At 43.0% G+C, this 20,701-nt stretch overlaps 1 long non-coding RNA gene across 1 annotated transcript in view; it reads left to right on the top strand.

Annotated features, from left to right (window-relative positions):
* Window positions 1–9,363, top strand: part of Gm40079 — a 47,213-nt gene extending 37,850 nt beyond the window's left edge. Inside the window, exon 3 of the long non-coding RNA XR_867395.2 lies at window positions 8,823–9,363. This is a non-coding gene — a long non-coding RNA (predicted gene, 40079). The remainder of the gene's footprint in view (window positions 1–8,822) is intronic.
* Window positions 9,364–20,701: the final 11,338 nt, after the last annotated feature.

The following is a 20,701-nucleotide window of genomic DNA, read 5'->3' on the forward strand; positions in this document are numbered from 1 at the left end:
TTTAAATTTTTAAGGGTTTGAAGAGATGGCTCAGCTGTTAGATCCTCCGTAGGACAAGCACTGGGTTCCCAGCTTCCATATCAGGCAGCTTCCAATTTCCTGTAGTCTAGCGTCTCAGACACCTTCTGGCGTTTGTAGATATCCACATGCATGTGCACACACACACACACACACACACACACACTTTTTAAAAGTATGAAAATGTTTTAAAGAGTAAATAAAGTCATCTATTCAGTAGAGATGAAATAAGTGAAGAATAGGTAAAACTCGAAACAAACCACCCAGTGAAGATGCCTTTGGGCCTTTGAGAAGTCTGTGTGCGTAAAAGGGTCAGGAGAGGACTTGAAAAGTAGAATCCCAGGAAGAAAAAGGAATTGAAGAAACCTTAGGCTTTTTGAGACTTGTAGAATATCTTACTCCATGTTTCCATAGAAAAATACCATAAGCTGAGCACTTAATAAGTAGAAAAGTATTTCTCATAGTTCTGGGGAATGAGAAGCCTAAGATCAAGACACCAGCAGATTTGGTTTCTATAATCCATGACTATGTGTCATTGTTTTTAATGTATATATTTCCTCATAAGGAGATTGAGAAGGTATGTGTGTGTGCTTGTGTATATGTGTGTTTCTCTGTGTGTTTGTGTGTGTGTGTGTTTTCTGTGTGTTTGTGTCTGTGTGTTTGGTTTGTGTGCATATGTGTATTTGTGTGTGTGCTTGTATGTGTGTTTGTATGTTTGTGTGTGTGTTTCAGTGTGTGTATGCATGTGTATTTGCGTGTGTGTGCTTGTGTATTTCTGTGAATGTACCCGGTGGCCAGAGGATAATGTCACATGTCCTGCTCTATTATTCTCCATCTCATTCCCTTTAGACGACACTAAACCTGGAGCTGTCTTGCAGCTGACAAGCTCCAGTGATCCTCTGAATTCTACTTCCTTCAGAGCTGAGGTTATAGGCGTGAGTGGCCATCCCTGAGTTTTTATGTGGATGCTGGGGATTTGAACTCTGATCTAGACAGTCATGCAGCAGATGCTCTTATCCTCTGAGCCACCTCCAAAATCCAGTCTTGCTTACATGTGACATGCCCTACCTTGAAGGTCTGGCCCCAGCTCTTGTGATTTGGGTTTCAACATGCTATCTTATGCCTACTTATTCCATTCCCAGGCTGTTGTGTTCCTCTGAGAGGATTGTCCCCTCAATTTGCTGTCTGTTGCCACCACTGTTTTGTAGAATGTTTTGGTATCTGAATCAGCTGGCTCCCCACCTTGTCTTTAAGATTGGTGTTTTCATTTACTTACTCTTTCAGAGGGCAGTCAGGATAACTTCCAATTAAAAGAAAAGTTCCTTTGGTTTGTTGATTGATTAGAAGTGCATATACTGTATGAGAGGAAACGTCTGGAAGATATCCGGATGCTAGGACCAGAGGAGGGTCTTGCCCCGGGGTCACTCAGCCTGTGATGTCATGATCTCCCCTTTCCAGGTCACAGTCTCTCCTGCTAAGAATGACGTTCATCTGCACAGTGCAGAGACTTCCTCTCCTCTTAAAAGGTCTGGTCCAGAGTTTGTGTTTATGACACAGCTGTGTTGTGGCTGATCTGAGGCATGAAGGCTGAACTTTCTATGTTTCAATAGTTTCTTTGTAGCATAAATGCACACATTTCAAAATAAGTGAGGGATAGACATGCTCAAATTCACACACTTTTTCTTTTTAGGAATTGTATCTATCTTTTATCATTTGAAAGGAAATTGCTTTCCTTTATGAAATTTATTCATTTGAAAATAAACAGCCCATATGGTTGGATATTTCTCTCTAATTCACTTTACCATTTATAATTTTACTGCATACTAATAAATATATGCTGTATACTATATATTATTTATTACAAAATAAGATCTAAATTCTCTACCTATTAATCCTGTTGCTTGAATGCTGGACCCTGTAGTGCAGTGCACAGCCAACATTTGTATGCTTAGACTGAAAGCAAATCCTCATAGTTACAGTTGTCCAAGGCCACATCTAATGTTGAATTATAGCTTGAAAATACCGACGCGCTTCCCTGGGTACCTCTTGGGTAACCTGTATTTTTTCCTGGGATGAACGAATACAGATGATAATGAGACGTTACAAATTGCTTCTCCGTGTCTCATTTTATCATTTATTACATCTGTTTTCTATGAAGGATGGGAATTATTACAGCCCACGTGTTCATACTGTATTAGAGATGAGAAAAACGATAGATTATGTGACCTTTCTGGATGATAAGTAGTAGAGCTAAGACTTTGGACCCTAAAGCATTAAGTCACATTATTAGGCTTTGCCCAGGGCTGGCAACGTGATAGCTCAGTCTGTAAAGTGCTTGCCTTGCAAGCATAAGATTCTGAGTTTGATACCCAAACCCTGCTGCAGTGGGGAATGTTTGTAATAGTAAAGCTGGAAAGGGGAAGATTCCATATTTGTGGCCTTCAATGGCCAGCCAGCTTAGTCTACTGGGCATCCTCCAGGCCAGCGAGAGACTGTCTCAAAAAAAAAAAAAAAAAAAAAAAAAAAAAAAAAAAAAAAAAAAGTTAAGCTCCTGAGGAATTTCAATTTCTCCCTCTCCTCCCTCCTACCCTCCTTTCTCTCTCTCTCTCTCTCTCTCTCTCTCTCTCTCTCTCTCTCTTTCTCTCTCTCTCTCTCTCCCTCTCTCTCTCTGTGTGTGTGTGTGTGTGTATGTGTGTTAGCATGCATACATAGCATGTATATGAACTTTGGGTTTCATCCAGTGAGGGAGGGAGAGAAGGAGAGAGAGGAAGGAGAGAGACAGAGAGAGACAGAGAAGGAGGGAGGGAGACACACACACACAGATACACAGAATATTAGAACACAAAAGGAACTCTCTAGCTTTTGCTGTTTTTCTCACTCTGTATTTTTTTGCGCCCTTTTCTTTCCTAGTGTCTTAGTCAGGGTTTCTATTCCTGCACAAACATCATGACCAAGAAGCAAATTGGGAAGGAACGAATTTATTCAGCTTACATTTCCACATTGTTGTTGATCACTAAAGGGAGTCAGGACTGGAACTCAAGCAAGTCAAAAAGCAGGAGCTGATGCAGAGGCCATGGAGGGATATTTTTTTACTGGCTTGCTTCTCCTGGCTTGCTCAGCCTGCTCTCTTATAGAACCCAAGACTACCAGCCCAGTGATGGTCCCACCCACAAGGGGCCTTTCCCCCTTGATCACTAGTTGAGAAAATGCCTTACAGTTGGATCTCATGGAGGCATTTCCTCAACTGAAGCTCCTTTCTCTGTGATAACTCCAGCTGTGTCAAGTTGACACAAAACTAGCCAGTACACCTAGCAAGTAACTAATACATTCCAATTCATTTCTGCCTACTGTCAGCAATAAAATCTATAACTGCACTTATGTTTTCAAAAGGTAATTTCTGAATCACCTGCAATGCCAATGAGAATGGAAACACAGTATCTTTCCCATCTATGGATGTATTCGCCCTTCACGATAGTCATGCTACAGCTTATATATGTCAGAGTCCTGGTGATGAATGAGAGACACCTACCACCTGCTCTGAGACTGCAACCACATCTATGGCATTTAACAAAATTTCATGTCTTATACTTCCCCCCCATTTCTGTTCACACTTACGATGGGACTAAGGCAATGGATCACTGTTAATGGTGGTTTAAATTCACAGTGAACATGAGGCATAATTTATGCTAATTTGAAGGGCAAGAATTTCTCCTCTTACATAGGGAATACTTAAACTATTTCAGTCTGCTTATTTTTATCTTCTGGGAAGACTAGATAATGGTAAAAATAGAATATATTACAAAGCAGACTAATTGTACATATACAGTTGCAAACAATGCAGTGTTACTCCAGGCTGTGTGGTTTTTTTCTCCCTTTAAACCCGGAGGCTTTGGGTACCATTACATATCTCCACAGTCCTGATAACCAAGCCGTTTAAACCAGATTACAAAACAGACTACATAGGATGATATCTTGATGCCCAAAGAAGTGTTGAATAATTGAATTTCTGATTAATACACAAATGCAAAAGCAATACTGAGACCCTGAACTTGTCAATGAACACTTTCATGGATTTTATTTTAAAGTTTTAGGTCCAAAAAGAAGGACTGTAAAAACGGTTATTCTGTCAGAGAACGTGAACACCCACAAACAGATAATACTTTCCATCTAAACGGCAAGAAAGAAATCTATAATTGAGTGATAAGGAAAACCTGGAAAGGGGTTATGTGATGTGGAAACATCTAGTTCTTCAGAAAGTTAATTATACCAAAGGATGTTTTGCTGGGGCACATAGGTAAAAGGATGTCTTGCTAAAGCTGACACAAGAAAGAATGTTTTCCTGAAGCAGACACAGGTGAAAGATGTTTGGATATAGCAGACATGTGAGAGGATGCTTGATTACAGGGTATAAATATGACCCCACAGACAGCGGGAGACAAGCACTGAGCGTTAGTTTGGTTTGCTTCGCCTCTCTATTCTTCGCTAAAGACACACATGTCTTGGTTTGCCATTCATAGCGTTGTTGAGCTCAACTTGTGATAATGCTATCATTGAGAGAAATTCACCCAAGAGCTGCCCGATTCCTGTGGCAGATTGATGCTTCAGCAGCCTGGCCTCAGGCCGGTTGTCAAGGCTGGCAGTTTCTTCAGGATTGAACTACAGCTGCCTGGTGTCTGCTTGCTGAGAGAACTGGACTGTAGCTGCTGGTTCATGCATGGTGTCTGCCTGCCTAGAGGACTGGTCTGTAGCTGCTGAGTAGTATTTGGTGTTTGCTACAGAACGGAACTTTTGTCCAAGATCGAGCTCACCCCCAAAGAACTATTTCTGAGCAGGTCCACTTCCCCCACATCCTAATAGCTTTTCTCTTCCACTACTTCTGCTAGGTCATGGGCTAGAGGAGAGGTTGAACCCTTATTAAAAGTACGTTGTAAAAAATTTAGGCCTATAGGTTATATATGATATATTAAATTTTATATCTAGAATGTTCATGTTTATGAAAAATGAGCACCATGGGTTCAGTTATTTAAGATGATTATTATGGATATGTTAAAAAAAAGAGTGTTTTAAAATGAGAAATATTTACTATCATGCTTCTTTCCCTCTTTGTAATCTGAAATTCTTTGCCTCACCCACAGTCCTAGTTCTCTGTAGCTAGCAGCCTGTTGTGCACGGCTTCTTTTGTAAGTCTTCTCTGCTTAGATGGCTTAATCACAGCTGCTTTTTCCATTGTACCTTTTAATGAGAGAAGTGAAACCTAGAGGAAGAAAATTGAGGCCACAGAGTGGGTACCCAGAGCTTGTCTGAGACAGGTGCAAGCACACGCTGGGCGAGGTGGGGGTGCCCAGGGCACGCTGGGTGAGTGGAGGGTGCCCAGGGCATGCTGTGTGAGTGGGGGGTACCCAGGGCATGCTATGTGAGTGGGGAGTGCTCAGGGCATGCTGGGTGAGTGGAAGGTGCCCAGGACACGCTGGGTGAGTGGAGGGTGCCTGCTATGTGAGTGGGGGGTGCCCAGGGCACGCTGGGTGAGGGGGGTGCTCAGGGCACACAGGGTGAGGGGGGAGTATCCAGGGCATGCTGTGTGAGTGGGGGTTACCCAGGGCATGCTATGTGAGTGGGGGATGCCCAGGGCACACTGGGTGAGTGGGGGGGCGCCAAGTGTATACAGGTGAGTGGATATTTGTTTTCAGGCAATTATGGAAAAAGCTACAATAATCCTATCTTGAAATTGTTGGTATTTTGCTTCCAGTTGTTTTTATATTTTTTAATTCTTCTTAATTTTTGAGATTTTAATTTGGCTACAGCATTTCTCTCTTACCTCCTGTCCTCCCACCAAGCCTTCTCACGTGCCTCTCCCTGCTCTCCTTCAGATTCATGGCCTCCTTCTTTATGAATTATTATTATTTGCATTAATTTTTAATGACACTTATTCAAACTATACTCTGTTCTTTAAAATTAGAGAATGGAGCCATTCAATATAGGTACAGGACATGATATATCCTGTAAGCTACAGTTCTGAAAAATCAGGGAATGTTACAGAGAAAAAGCAACTGAACGGATACCGCCAGGCTCAATGACTGAAACTACCTTGAACAGTGACTTGAAAACATTTGACTAGTGAGGCTTTTTTTTTTCCTCTAAAATACTTATTTAGCTAGATATAGTGGCACATGCCTTTAATCCCTGAACTGGGAAGGCAGACACAGATGAATCTCTGTGAATTTGTGGCCAGCTTGGTCTACATACCAAGTTCTTGGCCAGTCAGGGTTACATAGTAATATATTGTCTCAATGTTCAAACATTTTAATTAGTCATATCTTTGGTGAAGAGTGCCACTATATTCATTGCTTAGGACAACCAGAACTTCTGGGCTCCAGTGACCCTCTCAGTAGTCTTGGCCTTCTCAGTAACTGGAACTACAGTCACACACCATTGTCCCTGGCTTCCCACCTCTCCACTTTAAGGAAGTGCCTCACTTGGCCCCTCTTGGTTAGTTCTGAAAAGTATTCCCAGGACAGAATACAAGCAGAAAAGGATGTCATGTCCTGTCCTGCAGGGAGGACCTAGTGGGTGAGAGGGACAGATGCACCTGGTTTCTGGGGAGTGGTCGGCAAGACCTGCAGGGAAGCCCAAAGTGACCCATAGAGTGTTTCTGTCTGTTGAAGCTAAGGGAGAAGGGGTCTGGAGTGCAGTGGAGCCATCTCAACATTCTACAGTGTGAGGAAAACATGGCTGAGCCACAGGCTGTGCAGGCTGCCTGCTGCTCTGAGAACACGGGGCAGGTTCACGGATCTGGGGAAGGAAGGAGTGTGCATGAGGCAGCCAGTAAGAGAAGGTGAGAAGAGCCAAGTAAGACCCTCTTGTGAAATGCCTCTGCTGAATTCACCAGACAGGGGAACGCTGATGGGAATCCTTTATTTTATTCCCTTTGGTTTGGAGAGTGCATTAAAAAATGTTTTTAAGTTCTTCCACAGGGAGGCATTTAGAATGTAAAATGTATTGTCCTGGTGTTTAAGATTCATGCCTCTTGCCAGAGGAGTAGCAGACGACTTTAAATAATGACTCTTTTTTAAGAAGCCTCACACAGCCTTGGATGTATACAATTGCTGTTTTGCACATGCATGCGCGCGCGCGTGTGTGTGTGTGTGTGTGTGTGTGTGAAAAACCTGCACGTAATTATGTGTTTTTCTTAATAAACTCCAACTTTGATTCAAAAGGGAAAAAAAAGCAGCAGCGAATCTTGGCCTTTGCCTCTAACCATGAATAATAATAATAATAATAATAATAAAAACCTTGATCTTACATTTGATCATAAGCCTAAATGTAAGAGCTAAAAGCAAAGCATTTCTAGAAGAAAACAGGGTAGGGGGATCTCAGTAACTGGCTTTGGCAAAGATTTCTCAGATCGAACACAAGAAGCATGGGCTATAACAAGAAATCAATAAGGCAGGCTTTTAATTAAATCCACAATGAGATTCCTGATGGGATGGATAATATTAAAAAGATAGACTGACAGTATTAGTACTTGGTGAGGATACGGAGGGCCTGAGACTGTCATGGATAGCTGGTGGGGGTGCAAGAGGGGACAGGACATGACACTTGGCAGATGAACCAGCTTCTGGAAAAGTACATTTACATCCTCCAGACCATTCAGTCATTCAAGCTTCATCTCTCTCTCTCTCTCTCTCTCTCTCTCTCTCTCTCTCTCTCTCCCCCTCTCTCCCTCTCTCTCCCCCCAAGCGAAATGGAAGCAAATAACAAATCAAAAATGCATCTACAAATGTTCACAGTGGTTTGATTTGTGATAGTTCCCGATTGAGAACAATTCAAATATCCATCAATAGACAGACACATAGATAAGGAGATTGTGCTATGGTGACTCAGTGGAGCTCCGCAATGATCAAGAACAAACGGCTGGCACTGGAGGGGGGAAATCCCCTCACAATAACTGTGCTAAGTGAAACAAGCCAGGACCACCACCCCAAACAACAGAAAAAAGACTTGTCTGATTTTTTTTTCTTCTCACAGTAGGAATAATAAGCCAACTAAATGTGGGGAGTGGGTGTGGCGGTAGTCCCAAGATGGCGCCTGGGACTGCAGCCAAGTCTTAGGACTTGCACCTGTCTTCCTCATACACCTGAAAATAAGCCATGTCCATTGTGAGAGCTGCACAGGCGCACCATGATGCAAGATTAGGCCATTTGACAAAGGCCAATGAACTGAGATTTATGTGGACTGGGCTGATGGGGCGTGGCTGAGGGGTTATATAAGGGATTGCGACTGGGGGCTATGAGAGATTCCTGCTTGCATGTTAAGAGATTCCTGCTTGCATGTTGAAAGGTTCCTGAATAAACTGCTTTGAGAATAACGCCATTGTCGCTCTTTTCTTCTGGTCGGAGACAGAAGCGACAAGTGGTGGCCCATACGGGGAACCTTCTCTTCGTTCAGAACTCATCGCAGTCAGGGCAGCTAGCTGGTAAGGTTCTCGGTTTTGGGACTAGTTAAGTTCTCAGATTGAGACTATAAGGTTCCCGGTTTTGGGACAAGTTAAGTTCTCGGATTGAGACTATAAGGTTCCCAGTTTGGGGACAAGTTGCACCAAGCACCATGGGGACTTGAGGTTTGCAGAGGAACAGGGGTTTTTACCAAAAGGGGTTTTGCCAGTCTGGAAGTTAGTGAGAAATTGCATAGAAGATAGAGAAAGATGTGGCGCAGAACTTCAGAGAGGTAATGAGGCGTTGAATCAGGTAAGAGAGGAGAGCTCTCAATTGGTTTGGGTGAGAGGGTCTGTTTGTGTGTCTCCTCAGGATCATCGACAGCCGCTGCGGTTGACCAGAGCAGTCCAAAATGAGCAGAGTGGGGACGGCATGGGTGTTCCTGCTGTTGAGGATACTTCCCTTGGTGATGACTGAAGATCCACGTTGGGGAATCTTCCCAAACCCATGCTGTTGACGAATTCAGCACAAGTGTTCCCTCAATTTTTCACATCTAATGCTTCACTGCAGTTACCCTTTTTACCATGGGATGGGGAAATAGTGCCTGTGGAGGAACCAATGCAGCTTCAGCTGAGGGAATTGCTGTGCTTTCAAATGATTCAAAATATTTCTCAGAAATGTGTGGTTGTTGTGTGGTGTGAATGGTAGTTGCACAGATCTTTCTCCTCTGAGTATGCTAGTGGGGGGGCATGGGGTAATGCAAGTTTTTATTGGAATGGGTCTAGTGTGTTTGAATCCTCTGTATCTCAACTTGCTGGAGGGTTCAATGCTTCCTTTAAGGCTACACCTGTTTGTTTGTGGCCTCCTTTTGTGTTTATTGTTTATAATGGTAGTTATGAGAATAATGTTGTTAATTATAGTAGTGATATTTGTTATTATAGTATGTGCTGGAATGTATCTGAATATCATTTAGCTGTTGTGACTAGGATGCCTCGCTTTGTACCTTGGCCTGTTCAAGCTCCTTCTGCTATGACTTTGTTTAGACCTAAGAGGGATTTTTGGCATTACTGCGGCCATTGTCACTGCTATAGCAATTTCTGCCACCACAGCCACGGCTGCAGCCATATCCCTTACCTCTGTGGTACAAACTGCTGCGGCTGTGAGTAATTTATCCGTGGGTGTTGCAGATATCTCAGTACCTTAAGGACTGGCCAGCTGTCTCCCACTTGAAAGAGTGGGCCAGAATTGGTGGACTTGCCCTGTGTCTGATATTAATCAGCATCCTGGCCTTTTGGTGCATTTGCCGTATACAGTTTCATCAGTGCAGAACCCAAGCCTTGATGATACAGGCTTTTGTAGCAGTGGAGACAGGACAGTCTCCTCAAGTGTGGCTGGGCATGCTAGAGATGTAGTCAATGACGGGTAAGACTCCCTGGGCGTGTCACCAACCTAAGACAGGGATCAAACCAAAGCTGTTTGTCTCCTAATGACGGGTAAGGGGCATTACCTCAGGGGGCAACCTAAGACAGACATTCTCTCTGCCAAAAAAGAAAAAAGGGGGAAATGTGGGGAGCGGGTGTGGTGGTAGTCCCAAGATGGTGTCCGGGACTGCAGCCAAGTCTTATGACTTGAACCTGACTTCCTCATACACCTGAAAATAATCCACGTCCATCGTGAGAGCTGCGCAGTCACACCACGATGCAAGATCAGGCCATTTGACTAAGGCCAATGAACTGAGATTTATGCAGACTGGGCTGATGGGGCATGGTTGAGGGGTTATATAAGGGATTGCGATTGGGGGCTATGAGAGATTCCTGCTTGCATGTAGAGAGATTCCTGCTTGCATGTTGAAAGGTTCCTGAATAAACTGCTTTGAGAAGAATGCTGTGTCTTTGCTCTTTTCTTCTGGTCGGAGACAGAAGCGACTGCTAAAGTCTCTGCACTGTATTCTAGTGGAACCATAAAGCTTAAGCAAATAAACATGGTAGAATGTCAAGTGCAAGTGCTACACTGGAGAAGTTGAACGCAGCTAGAGAGAAGGGGGTGAGGGCGGAAGGTGTGGTGGTTTGAATAAGACTAGCCTCCCCCCCCCGCCCCCCCCCCCGGGCTGGAGAGATGGGTCCCCTGGAGATTGGAGGGTGAGGGAGTGGTGGTATGATTGTCTCTGTTGCCTGCCTTTGGATCAGCTTCCCCTAGCTGCACTGCCTGGTTGGTCCTGTTCCTGGTAGGGAGTGGGGTGGTACCTGGAAGTGGGGGTGGGAGGGGCTTCCTCTTCTCTAGGGGGGAGGGATAGGAAGATGAGAGGAGAGATTTCTGGGGATGGGACTAGGAGGAAAAGAGGAATGGAGATCTGCAATCAGGTTGTAGAGTGAATAATTATTGGAAAAAATAAAACAAAATGACCCCCATAGGCTCATATTGCTGAATGCTTAGTAACCATGGAGTGGAAATCTTTGACAAGGTTAGGATTAGGAGTGGCCTTATTAGAGGAAGCATATCCCTGGGAGATTTCAAAAGCACCTCTCTCTAACCCTGTCTCTCTGTCTCGGTCTCTCATTTCTGCCAATGGATCAGGAGCAGCTCTTAGCTTCTGCCCCTCACCGTGTCAGCCTGCATGCCACCATGCTTGCTCCCTGCCATGATGATGGTGGATTAGCCCTCTAAATTGGAAGCAAGGCTCCAAGTAAAAGCTTTCTTTTATAAGTGTTGCCTTGGTTGTGTCTCTTCACAGCAACAGAACTGTGGCATAAAGAAGTGTTTGTGCTATTTGCGACAGGAAGTCTTGGAAGTCTGCCGTCGAGAGCCCTCGGTGCCCTAGGCATGCTGGAAGGACTTGATACAAGCTAGCTTTGCTAAGTGTTCTCTTTTCTGTGGCCTTGGGCCCTCAATCTGTTCTTGAGGTAGACTGTGCTGAGAACAAATGGGAGCTGCAGGGCAAACCACGTTATCTTTCCTTTCTCCCTTGAGGACTCTGAGGCCATGTGTCTCCGGGAGGTATGGATTGATCCTCGGCTGTTTTCAGTGGTGTGCAGGCCATTACAGACCTCTGGACTGGCCCTTCCCTTCACTGTCTCACCTCTTCACACCTTCATTTCTCCCTGGTACCACATTTTATAGAGTCTACATTTGCACTTCTACCCTAATACTTACCGTTAGAGTCTGTAAGTCCAAGCAAGGAGACTCAGAATGAGGCTCTAGAATTGGATCACTGGCTGGTCAACAGATAGTGGATGGTAATAAAGACAGACACAGCATCTATCAATGAATGGAGCCCTTTGTAGCCTCGCCACTACTGAAATTGTGTTCAGGTGGAAGAAAGTACATAGGGCGGATGTTAAGAGAAATGTACTGGGGGGAGCAATGTTCACTACAAGACTTATGGAGCTAAGTTGGCTTCTGTTAACTGATACAGAAACAATGAAGGAAGAAAATAATGGGCTCAGGTCAGGAAGCCAGCATGAACTAAAAGCCAGACACCTTCCCATGACATCATTTTTGTAGATGTAGAGTCAGCAAGTAGAGCCATCTGAAAAATAAGGGTCAGATTTGATGGTAAATTAAACAGAACTGTAAAGATTTGGAGCCCAGCAGATTTCTTAAGCTAAAGTCAGGGGCTTACTTAGGAAGAAGGCCCTGAGACCTCTCTGATGTGGGTATCTGGGTGATAGACTTAAGGTCTTTGAATCTCCAGATTCCTCTTAATATTCTCTTAGACTGTTCTAGAATTTTCCCTTACTAACCAAAGCCTGGTTTCTATTGCCTGAAGCCTTACAGAGGCCTTGTCTAGAGCAGATGCATTGCAGGATAATGCTTGCTTGTACTTTCTTACATCTATCTTCAGATTCTAGACCAATAATTAGCTTTGTGTGTGTGTGTGTGTGTGTGTGTGTGTGTGTGTGAGAGAGAGAGAGAGAGAGAGAGAGAGGGAGAGAGAGAGAGAGAGGGAGAGAGAGAGTCACACAGGGAAATACTGTTATATTAAAAGGGGATTATTTACCAAAAGACACTGCAGAACCTGGCAGGTTTGTACCAACAAGAACCAGAAAAATGCACCTTGGAATGGATCTTAAAGTACCAACAAGGGCAGAGAATAAGGCTTGACAGGGCAAGTATACCAATATAGGTGCATTATCTAGTAACTCGGGACAAAATGTCCCAGTAAAATGTCAAGAAGTATACTTAACACATGACATGCCAGCTTTTGAAGTTGAAAGTAACAGTAGATGCTGGAGCTTCTTAGAGGAGAGATGAGGAAGGTGTCAAAACTTGGAAGAGATTAGAAGTAAGAGTGTGATAAACAGGCTGAGAAAGAAATTAGGGAGATAATTCTCTTTACAACAGCCACAAATGATACCTTGGTGTAATCTAACCAAGCAAGTGAGAGACCTATATAACAAGAACTTCCATTCTTTGAAGAAATAAATTGAAGATATCAGAAGATAGAAAGATCTCCCATGCTCATGGATTGGTAGGATTAACATAGTAAAAATGGACATCTACCAAAAGATCCAATGCAATTTCCATAAAAATTCCAACACAATTATTTATAGATGTTGAAAGAACAATTTTCAACTTCATATGGAAAAGTGAAAAAACCCAGAGTAGCTAAAACAAACCTGTACAATAGAAGAACTTCTGGAGGTATCACCATCCCTGATTTCAAGCTGTGCTACAAAGCAATAGTAATAAAAACCACATGTTATTGGTATAGAAATGGGTAGGTTGATCATTGGAATAGAATCAAAGACCCAGAAATAAATCCATACACCTATGAACACTTGACTTTTGACAAAGAAGGCAAAACCATAAAATGAAAAAAGGAAAGAATCTTCAACAAATGATGCTGTTCTAGCTGAATGTCTGCATGTAGAAGAATACAAATAGACACATTTATCAACCTGCACAACACTCAAAGTGGGTCAAAGACCTCAACATGAAACCAGACACACTAAATCTAGTAGAAGAGAAAGTGGGGAACTGTCTTAAACATAGGAGACAAATTCCTGAGTAAAACACCAATAGCTCAGGCACTAAGATCAAATGGGACTTTGTGAAATTGAAAAGCTTTTGCAAGGCTAAGGACACCATCAACAAGACAAAACAGCAGGCTACAGAATGGAAAAAGATCTCCATCAACCCTACATCTGACAGAGGACTAATATTCAAAATATATAAAGAACTCAAGAAATTAAGACACCAACAAACCAAATAACCCAATTAAAAAATAGGGTGCAGAGCTAAACAAAATTCTCAACAGAGGAATCACTAATGGCTGAGAAGGACTTAAAGAAATGTTCAGTGTCCTTAGTCATCAGGGAAATGCACATCAAAATGACTCTGAGATTCTATTTTACACCAGTCAGAAAGACTAAGATAAAAAAACTCAAGTGATAGCACATGCTGGTGAGGATGTGGAGCAAGGGGAACACTCCTCCACTTTTGGTGGGAGTGCAAACTTGTACAACCACTTTGAAAATCAATTTAGTGTTTTCTCAAAAAAATTGGGAATAGTTCCACCCTAAAATCCAGCAATACCACTCCTGGGCATATACCCAAAAGATGTCCCACTATACCACAGCTCAGCTATGTTCATAGCAGTTTTATTTGTTAATAGCCAGAAACTAGAAACAACCTAGATGTCCCTCAGCTGAATAAATGGATAAAGAAAATGTGGTAGATCCACACAATAGAATATTATTCAACTATTTAAAATAAATAAAACCATGAATTTAAAAAAATCATGAAACTTGCAGGTAAATGGATGGAAATAGAAAATCTCATCCTGAATGAAGTAATCCAGACCTAGAAAGACAGGCATGTTATATACTCACTTTTAAGCAGACGTTAGCCATAAAGTACAGGATAACCATGCTATAATCCACAGAGCCAAAGAAGCTATGTAATTATGAGGGCCCATGGGAGGATTATGAATCTCACTCAGAAGGGGAAATAAAAGACAGTGGATGGGGGGGGGCTGAGTGGGAGAGAGCTGGGAGTGAGGACAGAGATTAGTGGGGGCATTCTGTGACTAGTTGGAGACCTGAGACTGGGGAGTCTATGGGGAATGACTCTTGCTGAGACTCCTAGAAGCTGGGGATATAGAGACTTAAGTGGTCAACTCTTGTAGCTAGGCAGACTCCTAGTGGAGGGATAAGGACACCAACCCACCCACAAAACCTTCCATCCAAAATTTGCCCTGCTTACAAGAAGTGCAGGGACAAAGATGGACCAGAGACTGAGGGAATGAGCAAACAGTGACCAGCCCAAATTGAGACCTATCCCATGGGCAAGAACCAATCCCTGACACTATTAATGATACTCTGTTATGCTTGCAGACAAGAGCCTAGCATAACTGTCCTCTGAGGGACTTCATCCAACAGCTGATGGAAGCAGATGCAGAGACCAACAACCAAACATCTAGTGGAGCTCTGGGAGTCTTGTGGAAGAGTACAGGATAGGATTGAGTGAGCGGGAGGGGTCAAGGACACAACAACAAGACCTACAGAGTCAACTAACCTGGGTCCATGGGGGCTCACAGAGACTGAACCACCAACCAAAGAGAATGGAGGGACTGGACCTAGGCCTCCTACACATTGGCAGCAGATGTGCAGGTTGGTTTTCTTGTGGGTTCCTTAACAATTGGTATAGGGGCTATCCCTGCCTCTGTTCCTGCCACTGGATCCCCTTCCCCCAGCTGGACTGCTTGGTTGGGTCTCCGTGGGAGAGAATGGGCTTAGTCCAGCAGAGAGACTGATGTCCCAGTGTGGGGTGGTACCTGAGAGGGGTTCTCTGAGAAGAAGAGAAGTGGGATTTGTAAGAGTAGGACTAGGAGGAGAGGAGGGAGAGGGGCTGCAATCAATCGGGATGTAAAGTGAATAAATGAATACATTAATGAAAACATGAAGAATGTGCTTCTTTCCAGAGATCTCGACAGCAAACAGTGTTTCTTAGTAGGGCCCAGAGGACATGCCTTTTGTTAAATGATGAGGAATGTCCTCTTGCGTTCTGAGAAGCCCAGAAGTGTCTGCCTTAGATCAAGATTGGTTAGAGATGCTCCAGAGTCAGTGGGGAGAATTACTCTAGAGACCTGGCTGGCGGCAGCAAACCAGCAGCAACAGAGAGGCTACGATGAGTGCCACATTTTCTCCCAAGTTAATTCTGGGGGCCTAATGTTGAGGAGTGAAAAAGGAATCTCAGAAAAGCACATAATTATCTGTTGTGCTTTTTTAAACATGAAAAATAAAAATGTGTGTTTGCATGAGTGACAGGTAAGTTCATGAAACTGTTAATTCTGGGAGATGGGGGCAGAGAAGGGGGATACAGAGGGTGATGAAGGGTGGTTCTTAAACAAGAACCAGCATCAGCAACATTCTTTCTCATGGCAGCTGGTCTTTCCATGGGTGCTTCTTTTGTTGGTGTACTCTAGGCATACAGATTATAATTTTTTTGGGTTGTACTTAATTTTTAACCAAAAAATTTAAAGAAATAGTGTCTAACCACAATTTCTCACCAGTTATGATTCATAGTAAAGAATAGTTTGTTAGTACTGTTTAGAGTCACAAAACTTATGGAATGAATCTCTATCGATCCATCAACCAACCATCTGTCCATCCATCTACACACACACACACACACACACACACACACACACACACACACACACACACACGATTTATTGGAATGATTTACAGGCTGCAGTCTGGCTAATCCAACAATAGCTAGCTGTGAGTAGAAAGTCCAAGAATCTAATAGTTGCTCAATCCCACAAGGTTTGATGCCTCAGTTAGTCTTCTAAATATGCTGGAATCCTGAAGAAGTAGGGCCCAGTGCCAGGGAAGGAATGGATGTGCTAGCATAGTGAGGGCAAGCAGGTAGAGAGCAAAGCTTCCTTATTCTATGTCCTTTGTTCCCAGCCTTTGACATGGGTGTTGGGGCTCCAAGCTCAGCGTCTCATGCTTACACATCAAGCCCTTTACTGATTGAGCCACATTCCCAGATCTCTGAGGTTTCTAACACACAGTTTTAGGAATGATGAACACATGATGTAATAAATGTACATCTTCTCCTCAGACCGGGCATATGCCAGGTGCTGACTTAATAACACTTGATATTCTGATTTGCCCATGCTTCCCACCTTTTCCTCTTTGGGAAATTTCCATCTTCTGATTTAATTTCATTCAATTAAATTTGTCCTGCAAGCAAAGCATTTTCAAATGCATATTTTAATATCCCAGACCGATCTTAATTTCAACCCTTAGTTCATAGCACAGGCTGGCACATGGAAGAAGAGCAATCAATTTTAGTAAATAAACAAATGAAACAAGTAGATGTTGTAGCCTGAATTGTGTTCCCTCAAAATTCCTATGTTGGAAATCCCCCCCCCCCCCAGAATATAACTGTATTTGCAGATAAGGTTTTGAAAATGGTGATAAGTTCGAACGAGTCTGTTGGGGCCCCTGATCCAGTAGTAGTAATGTCTTTCTCAAAGGGGGAAGCAAAGCCAGGGACACACACATAAGGGAGAGCTCAGAGAGAAGACAGTCATCTGCAAACCAAGGAGAAAGGCCTTGTGGTCACTGGACCCAATGCTTTAGCTACCAAGATTATGAAAACACAAGTTTCTGTTGTCCAAGCCATTTAGCCTCTGGTACTTGTTAAGGAAACCCTAGCAAACTAATGTAGCAGGGTAAGTATAAAGACTGCATTTATAAACATGAAGCAGCTTCTAGGGGAAACATAAGCTACATAAGCCGTGAATGGCAGAACTGGTGCTGATGCTGGGTTCCCCTAACTCCTCTCTGCCCAGTCTCATGCATGCTTTATTAAGACATATTCAGCTGGATATATTTTAATTAAATTGTGCTTTTTATCAAAACAGTATAGGGGCATTCAAAGAAAAAAAAAATAGTCCTTGCCTTTCCCCTCCTTTATGAATAGAGACACATGTGCTATCTGCAGCATCCGTGAGCACCTTTCCCTTCATCTACTGTGGTTTCCTTAGGGGCCACTTTCAACTGAAGGACACCCATTTCGTATTTGCATCTATAAGCTTATACAGATGGGTCCTAATGTTTCACATCAGGACCTCATCTATTAATTTCCCATTGCTAAAGGTGAACCTTTAGTAATCTCAGGACCTATGATTATCCCCATTCTTGAACATTTTTTTTCCATCTTGTAGTGGAAAGGATAACTTTGGACTTTGATCCTCTCATATCTACTTTTTGAGCTCTGATTCTAGCATTACACTCAGGACTCTGTGCGTGTTAAGCAAGCACTCTGCCAGCTGAGCCCCGCCCCAGCCCTCCTTTTGTTTAGTATACATTTGTCACAATCTTGTTGCCTTTCCCCTTTCCATACTGTCTTTTTGTTTTCAACCTTCATATGAGACATTCTTCAAATATCTGGTGACCATTGATGGCGTTTATTTATTTAATTATTATTTTTATTTATAGATTACAATATAGTTTCTCTTCTTTTTTCCTTCTCCCAAACCCACCCAGGTAGCTCCCTTGCTCTCTTTCAAATTCATGGCCTCTTTTTCCTTTCATTGTTGTTACATGTATCTCTCTCTCTCTCTCTCTCTCTCTCTCTCTCTCTCTCACACACACACACACACACACACACACTTGTAAATACATAAATACAACCTGCTCAGTCTATATAATGTTATGTGTATGGATGTCTTCAGGGTTGACCATTTGGTCCTGGGTAACCATGGGGTGTGCTCTTCCCTGGGGAAGACATTTCTCCTGCTCTCAGCATTCCTTAGATGCCTGTATGTCTTTGTATGTGGTTGAGGCCTCCTGAGCTTCCTGCTCCTCCCCACACTAGCACATGAAATGGTGTTGTCCTTGTTTGGCTTAGTTTCTACTTTCAGTGGCTGCTGGTACTTTGGCTTCCGACATCTGCGTGTGTTCTGATGGACTGTTATGGTGTTGCTGGATCCTCGTGGGAGCTCAGGCCATGGCTTCTTGGTCTCTTGAGGCAGACTCTCCTGATGTCCACCATGTTCTAGCTCTGAGATTTTTCTAACACTCACTATCTACAGCCACTACCTTTTCTGTTCCCTTTTTACATTTTGCAGCTTTAAAAAACAATCGCTCTACTGTCACCTTAGGGGGTTTTGGGAGGAAGTGTAAACAGACACAGGTTGCTAACCAGGAGCCTACTTTTCTAATTTTGTCTTCCCTTGAATTTTGTTTTTAGTCAATAAATATTGGTTTATTTCAGTTCAGTTCAAATGAATCAGAGTTTCCCTAAGAAGCCCTGTTTCCAGCTGCTGCTTCGATGGCTTCATTATACAGAAATCCGGTGTGAAGGACAATGTAACGGCACACACTTAAGTATCACTCATATAAGACTGTGTGCAGAGTGAGGTGAGGAGGTGTCAGCCAGTCACTCTGGTGATGTTTCTGTGGATCCTGAGCAGGACAAAGACGGCTTCTGCAAGAATATGGCTTAGTGTGGGATGGCAGAGACCGAAAGAGGAAGAGACCTATGCAGGGGACATCTGACATGAAGGGCCGTATCCCAAGTTGAAGGGGTTCCTACACTCTTGGGGTAAGTTCGGTGAGCTGTAAGGCCCAAACTGGGGGGTAAGAAGGTGTCGTCATGTGGAGATATCCTGGCCACAGAGGTCAGGCTGAGGAGGGTGGTGGCCTCCAAAGGAAATTACCAGTATTAAGGATAACTGCTGCCAGATTTCTCACTTTAGGAGCATGGAGCCAAATATGAAAAGAGAAAGAACTAGAAAAAACAATGTACTATTGAATGGGAAGTAGCTGCCACTGTGAACTTACAGTTACAATGCTTCTGTGACACCTGTTCAGGGGATGTCTTTGTCCATGTGTCCCCCATTCTGCTGTCCAAGCCTTGTGAACGCAAACTGCAGCAGAGGCCTTGGCATCCAAGTACCATTTGTCACTTGAGAGGAACTAGGACTCCTCCACTGGGTGCCAGGTCTAGCTACGACTATTAATAGTTAATAGTAAACATTCCTTGCAGATAAATTCATTGCATGAAACATAGCTATACTAAACATTTATTTACTATTCATCTGGAATTCAAGTTTGTCTGATTATCTTGTATTCTGCTTGACAAAATACTCCTTGGAGAAATGCCTGGTTCCATCCCTGGGACGAGGAAAGTACAAGATGAGCTTGGAATATTTTGTTGTGTTATAAAGGAAGTGAGTAATACTCAGAGCTGGTAAGATGGCTCAGTGGGTAAAGGCACCTGTCGGCAAGCCACGTGTCCTGAATTCAATCCCAGGGACCTACGTGGTAGAGAGAGAACCAACTCCTGCAAATGTTCTTCTGGCCTGCACACGTCCGCTAGATTTGTACACACACAGTGTAAAAGAATGTAGGAAGAGGCCTGAGAAGCTGATTTGGTAGTTAAGAGGTTCTTGCAGAGGACCAGAATTCTGTTCCCAGTGCCCATGTGAGGTGGCTCAAAAGTGCCTGTAATACCAGCTTCAGGTAGTCCAGTCCCTTCTGGCCTCCTCAGGCACAACATATGCATATACATATGCACCCCAGCCTCATACATGTAAATATAAGTTTTTAAAGTAAATATTCAGAGAATAAAGTGTCCAAATGATCATGTTAAATGGAATTCTGTTTGCTAAATATGGGCCAATTGGAGCACCAAAAGAATCATTAACACTAACAGATTATAGCACGGAGCAAAGTAAAAACCTGATGCTCCATCCTGATAAAATGAAAAGAATAAACTGAAAGTTTGATGAAGAATATAGTATGGATAGAGTGCTAAAATACTTACTTAAATATTAGTTACTGATTTCAACTAAGAAGCTCTGCGCTTCATTCTGGAGCTACTTCTTTGTGAAGGAACCTGGCAAACACCATTTCAATCCAGTGACTGAAAAACAGATGTCATCAGTACTAGGCTGAATTAAAATTGTCACCTGATACACAAGGAATATGGTGTTACTTTGGTGATATTCTTGCTAAACACAAATGGCTTGAAGTTGAGGGATACTTAACAAAGTTATTTGTTGTCATCTTGAAAAGATCAAGGTCATGAGGGCCAAAGGTATTTTAGAAGGGAGAGTAAAGGACTGAAAAGAAATTTAACACATTCGGAAGTGGCTCCTTATCTTGCTATAAGGCACAGGCTATGATGGGAATAATTGTACTTAACGAGGTCCTAGGATTATATTTGCAAGTGTCTGATTGTTAATTGTGATTATTGGTGCATAGATCCCTACATAGATTTCTTTAAGC

Source organism: Mus musculus, chromosome 3, assembly GCF_000001635.26.
Source record: "Mus musculus strain C57BL/6J chromosome 3, GRCm38.p6 C57BL/6J".
NCBI lineage: Eukaryota > Metazoa > Chordata > Mammalia > Rodentia > Muridae > Mus > Mus musculus.